The sequence below is a fragment of the Hemitrygon akajei genome, chromosome 2, assembly GCF_048418815.1.
Source record: "Hemitrygon akajei chromosome 2, sHemAka1.3, whole genome shotgun sequence".
Lineage (NCBI taxonomy): Eukaryota > Metazoa > Chordata > Chondrichthyes > Myliobatiformes > Dasyatidae > Hemitrygon > Hemitrygon akajei.
The window spans coordinates 88,256,742-88,270,401 of record NC_133125.1 but is presented as its reverse complement, the minus strand read 5'-3'; the positions used below and the strand labels follow the sequence as shown (position 1 = coordinate 88,270,401).

Genomic DNA, 13,660 nt, shown 5'->3' with positions numbered 1-13,660 from the left:
ATTCTAAACATAGCCTCACCAACAAACTGTACACTTGTAATCTGATAGAATTTTATCAAGATAGGCCAAACACTACATTTAGAGAAATGCAACAAAACATGGTGATATTTAATAAATGAGAAGGCATGGGACAATGAGGAAGAATGCAAGAGTTGTGGATTATATATCTAGAGATCATTAAAAGTGAGACAGGTCAAAACGTAGTGAAGTCTAAAAAGAGCACTTTTCCTTATTAAGGTCCAAAAGTAGAGAGAATATGTTGGAATTAGTTCAACCATAGCTCAGGTATAGTTCAAGTAACCACTGAAGTCTAAGGATGTGAATCTGATGCTATTCTGCGAAGATATTTCCAGAATCAAAAATTTCACCCATCTTCCTGATATACGCAAGGGATTTCTCACCCTTTTCTGAATCAGAATTAACAGCAGTACACATCACTTTGATTTATCCATTTTACCAACTCATTAAAGCATTCAAACCAATCACAACCTGCACCATAACCTTCCAATCATTAATCATCACTTCTTTAAGCCATGAATGATCATGCTAGGAGGTAATTTGCTTTGGTCTTTGATCCAATTGACCAAGAATACTTTCAAATGTTGCACGATGCTGCCTTCTTGCACACATTATTGAGAATGTAAATTCAGTTTTTGCACTTCGATTTTGCCAGATTTCCATGAATTTTCTTTCCATCACAGGAGATAGCCCAGTTCCTTCCCTGGCTTTCAGTTTTTCAATTCTTGAAGTTATAGCTTTTTGTTTACTATAAACATTCCAATTTTAACTTTAAGTTGTCTTTTCAAAGAGGATCCCTGGTTAAGAGATTTCTTATTAAGATTTTCAATGCAAATATTCAAATTATTCAACACTGCCTATAAGCATTCGATGAAAAGGCTTGCATTAGCTACTCCACTGATGAATGTGATAAAGCAGTAGTTTAGTTTACTGTTTGAATACTAAAGGCTGATTTATACTTGTGCATTGCATCAACGTCATAGGTATCGCGTCCACCTCTCCAGAAAAATTACTCGCACGTCACGGTTACGCAGACCACAACAACTGTGATTGGTCCGCCTGGTAGCATCGCATTTCCGGTTGTTCCTTCTCTGCCATGTTTGTAGGCTGTACGTATACCAATACAAAATAGATGAACCAAATTGTCAAATCTACCTGCCGACATGCGAAAATATTTGAATTGCATTTCCTTGTCCACGTCTCTCATGAAGAAACCCAAAACAGTGGCACAGAAACCCCACCGCCAACTAGCGTTTTGACGCACACCAACGCATGCTCACTACGGCGTGGAGTGACGCAGAAGTGAAATTCAGGGCTATGGCCTAGGCTGCAGCAAGTATAAATCAGCCTTAACAGTGCACTCAGTTAGGGTGGTGTCAGTGAGCCAGCATACCTCTAGACTGAATGCAGTACAAATTAACAATTGAAAATCTTAATCATTAGAACATTTATTTATTGATTGATTTATTTCGTGTAACAGTGGACCTTCTGGCCCTTCAAGCCACTCCACCCCACAAGCCCCCCCCCCCCACCGACAAACTCAATTAACCCTAACCTAATCACAAGGCAATTTACCAAGTAATCTACCAAGTATGTCTTTCAACAGTGGGAGGGAACTGGAAGACCCACAGAAAACCCACGCACACATGGCAAGGGCGTACAAAGACTCCTTATAGAACAGTGGCGGAATTGAATTGAAACTTGCGCTAACCGCCAAGCTACTGTGGCACCTATATGTAACGTGATATGAAAGTAGCTTGAATTGTCATTCAATTCAGTAAAAGATATCTAACAGTACAAAATTACATTTTGTTCATGAAATGACCACCCAAAGAGCACAGATTATAGGGTAACAAAAGTGTCATAACAGTGAAGTAATTTCTGACCTTTTGCAATCACATTTGACATAAATGTTAAGCTTGTATCATAACAAAGGACAAAGCTTTCTTCCCTTTTGCTGCAGTCCCTCAGAATTGAGGACTTTTGCTTCTACATTCTGAGTGAATGACAAGGAGAGTGGCAATATTTAGGAGACGCTGTGTGCTTTCAGGTATTCACGCTGGGCTTCTCAGTGCTCCTAACACCTGGACACAAGGTTTACAATGCCACTCCATATGCTTCTTTTCAGCAGGGAGCTTTCCTCCAGTTAACATCTACTCTGACAAAGAGTGAAAGCTCAAGAGCTGATTATTCACTACAGGAGGAAGAAACGTGAGGTTTAGGAGGCAGTCCTCGTTTGGGGAACAGTGTTGGGGAGGGTCAGTAACTTCAAATTCCTTGCCATTATCATATCACAGTATCTGTCCAGGAATCTGCAGCTGCCATCCCAAAGCCAAACAATGCCTCCACTTTCTTCGAACTTTGCGTAGATTTGCCCGGTCATCTAAAACTTTAACAAAGTTATCTCAATGCACAGGAGTACACAGGTGCATCACAGCCTGGTCTGAAAATACCAATGTCCTTGAATGGAAAAGCCAACAGATAGTAGTGGATACAGCCTAGCCCAGATAAAGGCCTCCTCACCCAGGCGCAAATCTACTACAAGTACTCTTGTGAGAAAGCAGCATCCACCATCAATGAACCCCACCATCCAGGTCAAGCTCTCTTCTCGCTGCTGCCATCAGGAAGGAGTTACTGGAGGCTAAACCACTAGGTTTAGGAACAGCTATTACTCTTCAACAACCAGGCTTTTGAAGCAGTGTAGATTACTTCAGTGTTGACTGAACACAACCTATCGATTCACTTTCAAGGACTCACACATTCAGTATTGAAAATCACATACAAAATGCACGTGAGGGTGGGTGGTAGCATAGAGGTGAGCACAATGCTTTACAGTACCAGCGACCTGGGTTCAATTCCTGCTGCTACCTCTAAGGAGTTTGTACATTGTCCTTGTAGCATATGGGTTTCCTCTTGGTGCTCTAGTTTTCTCCCACAGTCCAAAGATGTAAATTAATCTGGTGACATATACGTATACTTTGATACCAAATTTACTTTGAACGCTGAGTGTCTAGAAACATAGAAAACCTACAACACAATACAGGCCCTTTGGCCCACAATACAGTGCCGAACATGCACTGACGTTAGAAATTACCCAAGGTTACCCATAGCCCTCTATTTTTCTAAGCTCCATGTACCCATCCAAGAGTCTCTTGAAAGACCCTATCGTATCTGCATCCACCACCGTCACCGGCAGCCCATTCCACAGGCAATGCTTTTTACAATGGCATTATCTCATACCCAAAAGTTTAAAAAACTGAAACCACAGAAAGGAGAATTTGAATATTTTGAGCAATTCTTTGCATCACACATAGGAAGAATAATTTTGCCTCTGTGGTCTCTCAATGAAGCTCCTGGGCATGTCGCTGTACAAAGAGTAAGGTTGTCTTTCTTTACATTACCATCTCAAAGTCCTCCCATTCACTCTGCTTATTTTTAAACATCCTCTTTGCTGTATGTGGAATACTTTTAACGATTCTTCAAACTCAAGAAAGGTTACAATTAATTTGTTTAACTTTGGCAGGGCAACTCTCTTTTCTTTGATTAATCCCCACAGTGTCTTTACATCTACCACAGCAAGCATAGCTGGATTTTAATGTTTCATGTAAAGATGGTCACTTCCAACACCATGCAGAGCATCACCAGAGCATAACAGTTAATTTTGTGCTTGAGTCAGACAAAACCTGCTTGAATCTACAAATTTCTGTCTAGAAGGCAAGTGTGCTATTTACAGAGCCCAGGTGACAAGCAGGGTGACAACCCACATGATTTCACATCAACATTCTGGTCTCATCCACTTTGAGGTATGGCTTTAAAAATTCATTCTTGGAATGATGCTTCCTACAATTGTTTGTATTTGCAAGACACCCGACTAATCACAACTGAAAATATTATCTAAAACCAGCAAAAGGCAGAGAAATGAGAAACAAAGCTAATGCATGGCTATAAATGCTAATCTTAAAAGCCATCTTTATTTTCACTGTCATACATTTATGTGCATGATGCAATTTACATGTAGGATGCTTACAGCAATACACAATAGGATTCAAAACAAGGCAGGTGTGGAATACAAGGCATAGTTGAAAACCAAGTGATAATTGACACCAAATTCCCATCGCAACCACCCTAATGTTCATATTTTATTAAGTTTTATTCCCACACTTGCAATAATAAACACATATACAAACTCATCAGTCTGTAATTACTCCATCCTGACAATGCTACCATCATTGAAGGAGGATGCAATTAAAACTCAACAAGCTTGCATCAGCAATCTCCATTAGAAACACAAAAAAATTATCATGAAAAAGACTAAGATATACATAAAAGATGAACTCTGCTTCTTTTGCAAAGTGGACAATCGAGGCTTAATGTGTTAGGTTTGTGACTACATATACAAACTACTCTGTTTAATCGGAATGCAAACCATTTTCATTTCTACGCTCCTTGCCTGTTTAAACCAGTATGGCAAATGCAGTCATTTCCTAAACAATAACTAAAGTTTCAAAGTACATTTATGTTCAAAGTTTGGTTACAGTATACAACCCTGAGATTTGTCCTTCCGCTGGCAATGAAACACCACTGAACCCATGTAAAGAAAACTTCAAACAGCCAACGTGTGACAAAAAGAGCAAATTACTAAAGCACCAAAAAGCGAGCAAATAACACAATATTAAACATCAAATGCAGAGACACTGTAAGAGACCCACAGCCATGAGCTGTCGACCGATCAAACCTACACCTTCTCCGGTGACAGTGAGAGGGAGACAGCTCAAACGTCAATCGCAGGTAGATGACACTGAACACCTGCCCGTCTTCCATGCTCATCCTCGATTTTAATCTGGTTTGATGCTTTAATCAGCGAGAAGTAATGGAGCTGACCATGGGTTTGCATTCTACCATTACGAAATGATGGCTGTAAACTCAGATCTCAACCTCATCAGATTCCCAAGAGATGGCAAAAGCACCAGATTGCTCAGTTGGCCCCAAAAAAAACATCAAAATGGAAATTACAGGCTGCAATCAACTATAGTTCAAGAGAAGAAACATTTAAAAGTTGTAGTTTCCAACTGCAATTATTAAATAAAAACCTAAGTATCCTGCAATCTGGAAGTCACAAGATGACATTTACCCAGTTATATTTCTATTAATGACATGGGTGTTCATGAGAATTTATCATCCCTAAAATTTAGGCTGAAATAAGCTACAGTATTTTCCTTTCTCACTCTCACTGAAGTAATATTGGAAGCAATTAAATAACAAAGCCTGAAGGAACAGAAGCAGAAAAAAAATATTGACCATAACTTCAGAAACTCTGGACATTTAAAGAATTTTGTCTGGAATTCACAGAGACCAAGCACAGACAATTGTAATTTGGTTTAGGATATAAATGGTAGGATTAAGAACAGACAAGGTGAAGAGGGATTACATCATAGTAGAATACAAGACAAGATCCTGTGTTTTCTGACTCCACCACTCAATAGCAGAGCATACAATTCTCCAAAATTTCCCCTTCCTTTAAATTAAATTTTTTTTTAAATATGCAGATGCAGAAAAATTGACTCAGCAAGTCAGGCAACATTGAGACCATAAAGAAGCAGAATGAAGCTACTTGGACCATCAAGTCTGCTCCACAATTTTATCAGGCTGATCCAATTTTCCTCTCAGCCCCAGTCTCCTTCCTGCTCCCTTTATTTCTTCATGCTCTGACCAATCAAGAATCTATCACCCTGTCTTAATTATACATAAAGACTTGGCCTCCACAGCTGCCTGTGGCAAAGAATTTCACAGATCCACTCACTCCATGGCTAAAGAAATTCCTCATCTCCTAAAAGGACACCCTTCTAAGACCGTATCCTCTGGTCTTACTCTCCCATCACAGGAAACACCCTCTCCACATCCACTATCCACGTCTTTCGCCATTTGATAGGTTTCAATAATGTCACATCATTCTTCGGAATTCTAGTTAATACAGGCCCAGAGCCATCAAAAGCTCTTCACATGATGAACCACTCATTCTTGGAATAATTTTCACGAGCCTCCTATCACCAGTTTCAGCATATTCTTCCTAAGATAAGGGGCCAAAACTGCTCACAATACTCTATAATGAGGCCTCACCAGTGCTTTATAAAGTCTCAACATTACATCCTTCTTGTACATTCTAGTCCTCTTGAAATAAATGCCATCATCACACTTGCCTTCCTCACCACAGACTCAACCTTCAAATTAACCTTTAGGGAATCCTGCACAAGGACTCCCAAGTCTCTTTGCGCTTCAAGTTTTTGTATTTTCTCTCCATTTAGAAAATAGTCAACCCTTTCATTTCTTCTACCATACACTCCCTGACACTATATTTCATCTGCCACTTATTTGCCATTCTCCTAATCTGTCCAAATCCTTCTGTAGCCTCTACTTCCTCAAAACTACCTGCCTATCTAGCTTCATATCTGTAAACATTGCAACAAAGCCAATTTCATCATCCAAATCATTGACATACAACGTAAAAAGAATCAGTCCCAACACAAACCTTCATGGAACACTAGTCATTGACAGCCAATCAGAAAAGGCTCCCTTTATTCCCACTATTTGCCTCCTGCCAATCAGCCACTGTTTTATCCATGCTAGAATCGTTCCTGTAATACCATGTGCTCAGAGCTTGTTAAGCAACTTCATATATGGCACTTTGTCAAAGGCCTTCTGAAAATCCAAGTACACATCATCTACTAATTCTCCTTTGTCTATCAGCTGCTTGTTATTTCTTCAAAGAATTCCAACAGATTTGTCAGGCAAGATTGCCCACTGAAACCATGCAGACTATGTCCTATTCAATCATGTGCCTCCAAGTATCCTTAATAATCGACTCCAACATCTTTCCAACTAGAGTTCAGACTAATTGGCCTATGGTTTCCCCTCTTTTGCTCCTCTGCCTTCTTGAAGAGTGGAATGACATTTGCAATGTTCCAGACTCCAAGAACCATTCCAGAATCTAGTGATTCTTCTGAGATCATTACTAATGCCTCCATGATCTCTTCAGCCACCTCTTTCAGAACTCTGGAGTGTACAGGATACCTGATACCTGGAACTTCCACCAAACTGCTAGTGTCTTCCAATGCAAAGACTGATGCAAAATACTTATTCAGTTCATCCACTATTTCATCATCCCCTCCCCCATTACTACCTCTCCAGCTCGTTTTCCAGTGGTTCAATATTCATTCATGCCTCTCTTTTACGCTTTACATATCTGAAGAAACTTTTGGTATCCCTTTAATATTATCAAGTAGCTTACTTCCATACTCCATCTTTACCTTACTGACTTTTTTCATTGCCTTCCACCGGTTTTTAAAAGCTTCCCAATCCTCTAACTTCCCACTAATTTTTGTTTTATTATATGCCCTCTTTGGGCTTTTACGTTGGCTCAGACTTCTCATTAGCCACAGTTGTGTCATCTTGCCTTTAGAATATTACTACTTCTTTGGCCTTCCAAAATGCTTCCAGAATTTCCAGCTATTGCTGCTCTGCCCTCATCCCTGCCAGTGTTCTTTCCCAATCAATTCTGGCTAACTTTTCTCAAATTTCTGTAATTCCTTTACTCCACTGTAATACTCAAACATCTGACTTTTAGCTTCTTCTCAAATTGCAGGGTGAATTCTATCATATTATGTCACTTTCCCCTAATGGTTCTTTTACCTTAAGTTCTCCAATCAATTCCAATAGCTAATCCTGTAGTGGGCTCAACCATGAGCTGCTCTAAAAGCCAGCTCACAGGCACTCTAGAAATTCCATCTCCTGGAATCCAGCACCAATTTGTAAAAAGAAACAGAATTAATGCTTCAAATTGAAGACATGGATATGAATGAATAATTGTTAAACTAATATCTCAACTTTTTTCTTCCGATGTCGTTTTATTTGCTAAATGTCTCCAGCATTTTGTTGCTGTTTCTCTTGACTATAAAATTATTACGATTTGAAATTACTAAACCCTTGTTATAGTCTCAACATCAGGAGTAAATAATGTGAATAGAGAATTAACGAAACAGTAGGGACAAACATTCAATTATCTCCTAGCCTGTGCTGCAGTGGAAATTAGTATTTCATCACTCAATTTTAGATACTTCTCTCTGGTGAGAACCTCATGAATCTGGTGTGCAGAGCACGAAAATGCAAAATTGCATAAAGACTGCAGTCAACACTACTTGTATGCAAGATTTTATCTTTTACCATACCATTCTATTTTTCATATTTCACTCTACATCTGTATTTTGAAACACATGTGAAGAACGTAAATGGAAGACCAAGAAGCAAAATAAAACGCTTCTGTCAATAATCTCAGAAAATTAAGCAAATCAAGGACCTCTGTAGCTTTTGACCAAAGGCAGAGTACAATGAGTGCTTAAAATAACTCAGTTACTACACTTGCTGTGATTCATCACCGAATTAAACATTTACAAAGTGCAGTAGTGATAGTATAAAATGAATTGATATAATATGCCATGATTTGGATGTCAGTGAAGAATCATCATTGGCAGTTTCTTGTATTCTGCCTTCAAGCAGTAGAGCATTCAGCTGTGCAAGCAGTATTCAATTTTTTATAGGGCTCAAGTTTAAATAAAATTAAGAATTGACAACAGTAAAATGCTTTAATGGCCAAGAGTATAATAGATAACAAATATGCTAGCTCATGACTACTCCACATACATGATAATATCTTTGGCCTCAATTTCATTTTCCAACAGAACTCAATCCTCAATTCCACTGTAGTCCAGAAATTTACCACAGCTTTAAGTGCACTTCATAACTCTACATCGATCACTCAATAGGGGAAAGACTTCCAAAGATTCACAACTGAGATGAGCAAGAGATATGTAAACTACTGTTTGGCCTTGTGAAAAGTGACACAAAGTTGCTGGCTCAAATACTTGAAAATAAAATATTTTGAGCAATGTATATGAAGTGGAATTATCAGCAAAAATTCATTGAGTTATATGAAGAGGGAGAGGAAGGAATGCAGATTAAAGACAATTCCAATGAAGCTCAAAGTTTAAATTTAGAGAACAGCACCTTATCTTCCAGTGAGGCACACGGCAGCCATTGGAGCTCAATCATGAATTCAACAATTTCAGATATCTGTGCCATCACAGATATTCTTCTCCCCATCTTTTAACTTAAAAAATGTTTGATACTCACCTTTCTAGTTCTGAGGAAGGATATTAACCTGAAATATTAAGTCTGCTATATTCTCCACTGATACTGGCTGATCTGTTGTCTATTCCCCAACATATTCTCATTTTATTCGAGGCACTAAAGGTTTAGGACATGAGAGAAGCCCAAAAAATAACCTCTGAAAAGACACAAAAGAATATCAGGAGCCATCACTCCAGAGGCCAAAGGTTCAGTTGTAGATCTATAGATGGGAATGAATGGACTGCAATACTTGGGCATCAATAATGTTGACCTCCAAGATGATGTCAAATCATCAGATTACAAGGGGAAATCCTGCCTCAGACACACAAATAAAATTCAATCCTGCTGTGGTATTTTATAGGCAACAGCAAGTTGATGCAAAAGACAGCAGCCCACACTGCCGTGTTTGATTTGGTAGTCAGGATGTCCTTGCAGACATTATACAATTTTGAAAACAAAACCTCTGATTTAATCATACTTTTGCATGGAATGATCAACTGCTGTTTCACACCCATGATGAGCCCTTTGCAAACCACATCTCATCTTAGACAGGCGTGTGCAACATTAGATCTCAGAGGACAGTTATGTTTTCAGAAAATAAAGTGCACATAAGTCACTGCAATGCACTTTTTACTGCCCTTCATTGAGACCACTAGGCCATTCAATGACTTGCATTGAACATTTATGTATCCAAAAGAAATATTTTGGGACACAAACATTGACATATCAAATTTCAAGACAAAAATGGAAAATTCATCCATATTATTTAGCACATTTAATGATTTGAATTAAATTTTCTCCAAACATTTAGTACACTTGCTTTTGCTGTGTTAAAGTATTTTTGGCTATATTTGGTTATTCTCCATTTTAACTGTTTTCTGTGAAGTGCCACAAGATAATAGGTACATGCTAAAATTATTGCTTTATTATGCACACTGATGTCAATTGTTACAGCAGAACACAAAATGTGCACATGGGGATCGTAAATATAATCTGCAATTACCTCGAAATGTGAAGTAATTACAGAGTAACCATTGAGCCAATTGTCAGGAAAATACCTGCAATCCAAAGAGAAATTTTCTGCAACACCTTTTAATATGCAGTATAATACAATTTTCCAGTAACTTCAAATGGTTGTAAAGCTTTCCAGCTTTTCTCAGTAATAACACTGTCATACCATCCTCAAGATCATACTACATCCTTTTAGATAGCAGGTCAGAGTAAGATGCTGGTTAATTTCCTCAATGCAACATTTTGTAGTTCCATTGGCAATATGAAAAATCTATATCAAATCCATAAAATATTTACAAATACACGATACAAAGCTAAGCTTTACTGCATGCCATCCTACCAGGATTCAGCAAGTTTCCTTTTACACAGATTGATAAAGCACACCAATTACAACATAACATATAAAGGGAAAAAATGGGATCCATCCTACCCATCTTCCCAATCACAACTAACCTGTTCCAGTCTATACCACAGGGTAGTGAGCTATTCATAAATGGCAGAATTTAATTCCAATGACCAAAAAGCAAAGCAATGATGAAAATCATGCTGACTAAAACAGCAGCATTTTCACAATAGTTGTACTAAAACAATTCAATTGAGATTCTCGTTTTCCTTTCAATGAGTCGAAAAGGAAGATCGGTAATCGATTTCACGTTAAAGGCGGTAAGATTATGTCTGATGCACTCGAGTGCTATATTTATACTCATCTATTTTAAGATCCTCTGGAACACGGCTAAATCCTGTTTTATCTGTTCACCCAAATTTAAACATACTACACCCACAACACCCTTGGTCATTTTAAAAGGAAGACCACCTAGAAAAATAATCTAATTTGACATTATTGAAGCCTGGTTACAGTAGTTGGATATGAATCAAGGCGAACTCTCACCTGGTTTCAACATGTCGTACGCTCGACAGCTCAATGGACACACATGCGAATGTCTGTAAGAACGTTGCAGCTATAAAGAACTGCAGAAATGTGGCTTCCTGTCTGGTAATAATGCGGACGTATTTGAAATCGCTGGTGGTTACTGCATCTCCCCAAGCACACGAGCTGTTACTGCGGCCTAATGGGGGAGAGGGGGACTAGGCCGCCGGGCTCAAGCCCTTCTGTACGTCGCTTCCGCGAATCCTTTATTCAGTCCGTCACTGAGAACGATGATGACCTTCTCACGGTGCATGGCGCACATTTACCACTGGCCTTTTACATATCTTTTCTCTCTCGTTCGGGATGGACAAATACAATTTAAAGTGTAGGGCGAATAATTGAAGAAAATACTTACCGGTCCCCCGGCGAGAGGATTTGTTGCAGCGAGTCGGGAGCATGGCTAAAGCCTGCCCCCCCCGCTACACCCGGGCCCTCTCCTTCTCTACCCCCCCCCCCCCACCCTCCGACAACTCCAACCAAACGTGCTGGAGGAAGCAGTGACGCGCCCAATGGAGGCGGGAGGAGTAGCCTTACCCGCCTCGAAATATTAATGTTTAAAAGACTACACCCAAACCAGAGATCCTCTAATCATGATGCGCACAAGCCGTTCTGTGACCAGCTCACCGTCGAGTGGAAGTGAAGCGTGAATGCATATCGGCAATTAACAAATCTTAACCCAACTGTTACTCCGAAAGGCCGGCAGGACAAATACAGAGCTGCATGGGCTTAATGCAACATTTACCCAGAATGTAACACATTCCACCCCAGTTCTATCCGCATAGACTTCTGATTTATGTTACTACTGCGCCCAAATTTTCCACATTCCTGTCCAGGATAACTCTTAACATTTGCTCTGAGGAAACTGCCCTGCTGCACCCACTTTCAGCAAATCATAAACACAAGAGGCTGAAAATCTCGCCACTTATGGTTAACGCTGATCTACAATAAATATAGACTTCAACAGGTTGTTCGGCACCATTTTCAATCCCTGGCACACGAAATCAAACAATATCATCTTCGGAAAATTACGTGTCTTTACCATAGATGCTTATCAAAATGGGCCTTTTATAAAATTGTTAAATGGATTTTGCAGGCAGCTGCTACAATTTTTTTCACGCTTTCTGCCATTCGCCCGGTTCCACCCCACCCCTCCCCCTCACTTCCGTGGGAGCCGCCAATCACAGGAGCACAATAGTGACACTCAGCCAATGAGTGGCGGCGGAGGGCGGGTCAATCAGTCATCATGTTAGGCTGAGACACCGAACCGCGGGCGTCCTCCACAAGCACGGCGTTGCCACTGAGGCTTGGTTGGTTTAAATTAACGAAACAGTCTACTCCACAAGACCAATAAACGAGCTTTCTTACCTATCATCCGGAATATGTGTGTGAACTCACTGAACGACTTAACAGGAGAAAACTAAACCTAAAACCTATGGGAAAACCCCACCCCCAACCTGACCCGGCATCACCGCCCTGCGACTGCGTCATCACGCCTTACGTTAGTTGCTAATGACCGGTCGGGGGACGTATGCGCGCTGACGTCGGTTTTGAGCGCATCCTTGTTCGGAAAGTAGCAATTCCCCAAGTCATTTGGGTTTTGAGTTTGCAATTTGCAATCTCTACGCGAAATTATTAAAAATAATTGTAATACTTCGTAATCCACTTCGGGGATAGACGGTAGTAGAGTTGCGTGTTGAAATGAATTTTGAGAAAATATTTTTGTTGTGTTATGTTAATTTGCACTGCATAAATACTTGCTGTAAATTATCAACGGAAGTACATCATTAGAATATAAAGTGCAGAAACACTACGTGTGTCTTCATTTCTCAGGAACTAGGGAACATAATAGACTTATGGAGTTCAATAGATGTGTATTTGTTCAGTATCTTGCCGTCGTACACAGTTGCAAGAAAAAGTTTGCAGTTTGCACCCTTTGCAGTTAACTGATTTTCTGCATCAATTACTCATAAAATGTGGTCTGATCTTCGTCGAAGTCACAATAATAAACAAACACAATCTGCCTCAACTAGTAACACCCAAGCAATTGAACTTCTTATATCCTTATTGAACACATTCGGAGTCCAAGCTGAAAAAAGTGTGTGAACCCTTGTATTTAATAACTAGTAGAACCCCCTTTAGCAGCAATAACCCTCACCAAACGTTTACTATAGCTGCTGATCAGACTTGCACAATGGTGAGGAGGAATTTTAGACCATTCTTCCATGCAAAGCTGTTTCAATTCATCAGTATTTTTGGGATACCTTGCATAAACAGCCCTTTTCAGGTCATGCCACAGCATCTCAGTTGGATTCTGGACTCTGACTTACCCATTCCAAAACACAAATGTTCTTCTCTTTGAACAATTCTGTTGTTTTTACTCTTGTGTTTCGCATAATTGTCTTATTGCATCATCCAACTTCCATTAGAATCAAATTTAATATCACTGACATATGTTGTGAAATTCATTAACTTTATGGCAGCAGATAATGAAGTACATGATAAATATAGATAAAAACTGAGTTA

General features: G+C 39.5%; 1 protein-coding gene across 16 annotated transcripts in view; it reads right to left on the bottom strand.

The window, feature by feature from the left end:
- LOC140714366 (R3H domain-containing protein 1-like) overlaps positions 1–12,625 on the bottom strand; it is a 160,318-nt gene extending 147,693 nt beyond the window's left edge. For 11 of the 16 annotated variants that reach the window (XR_012095870.1, XM_073025670.1, XM_073025568.1 and 8 more), the window contains exon 1: positions 11,493–11,601. The gene's annotated coding sequence lies outside the window, so the exon portion shown is untranslated. Of the gene's footprint in view, positions 1–11,098; positions 11,334–11,492; positions 11,602–12,502 lie in introns of those variants that run through there. The other 5 variants (XM_073025577.1, XM_073025603.1, XM_073025594.1 and 2 more) reach the window with 5 other exon arrangements.
- Between the last annotated feature and the right edge of the window lie 1,035 nt (positions 12,626–13,660).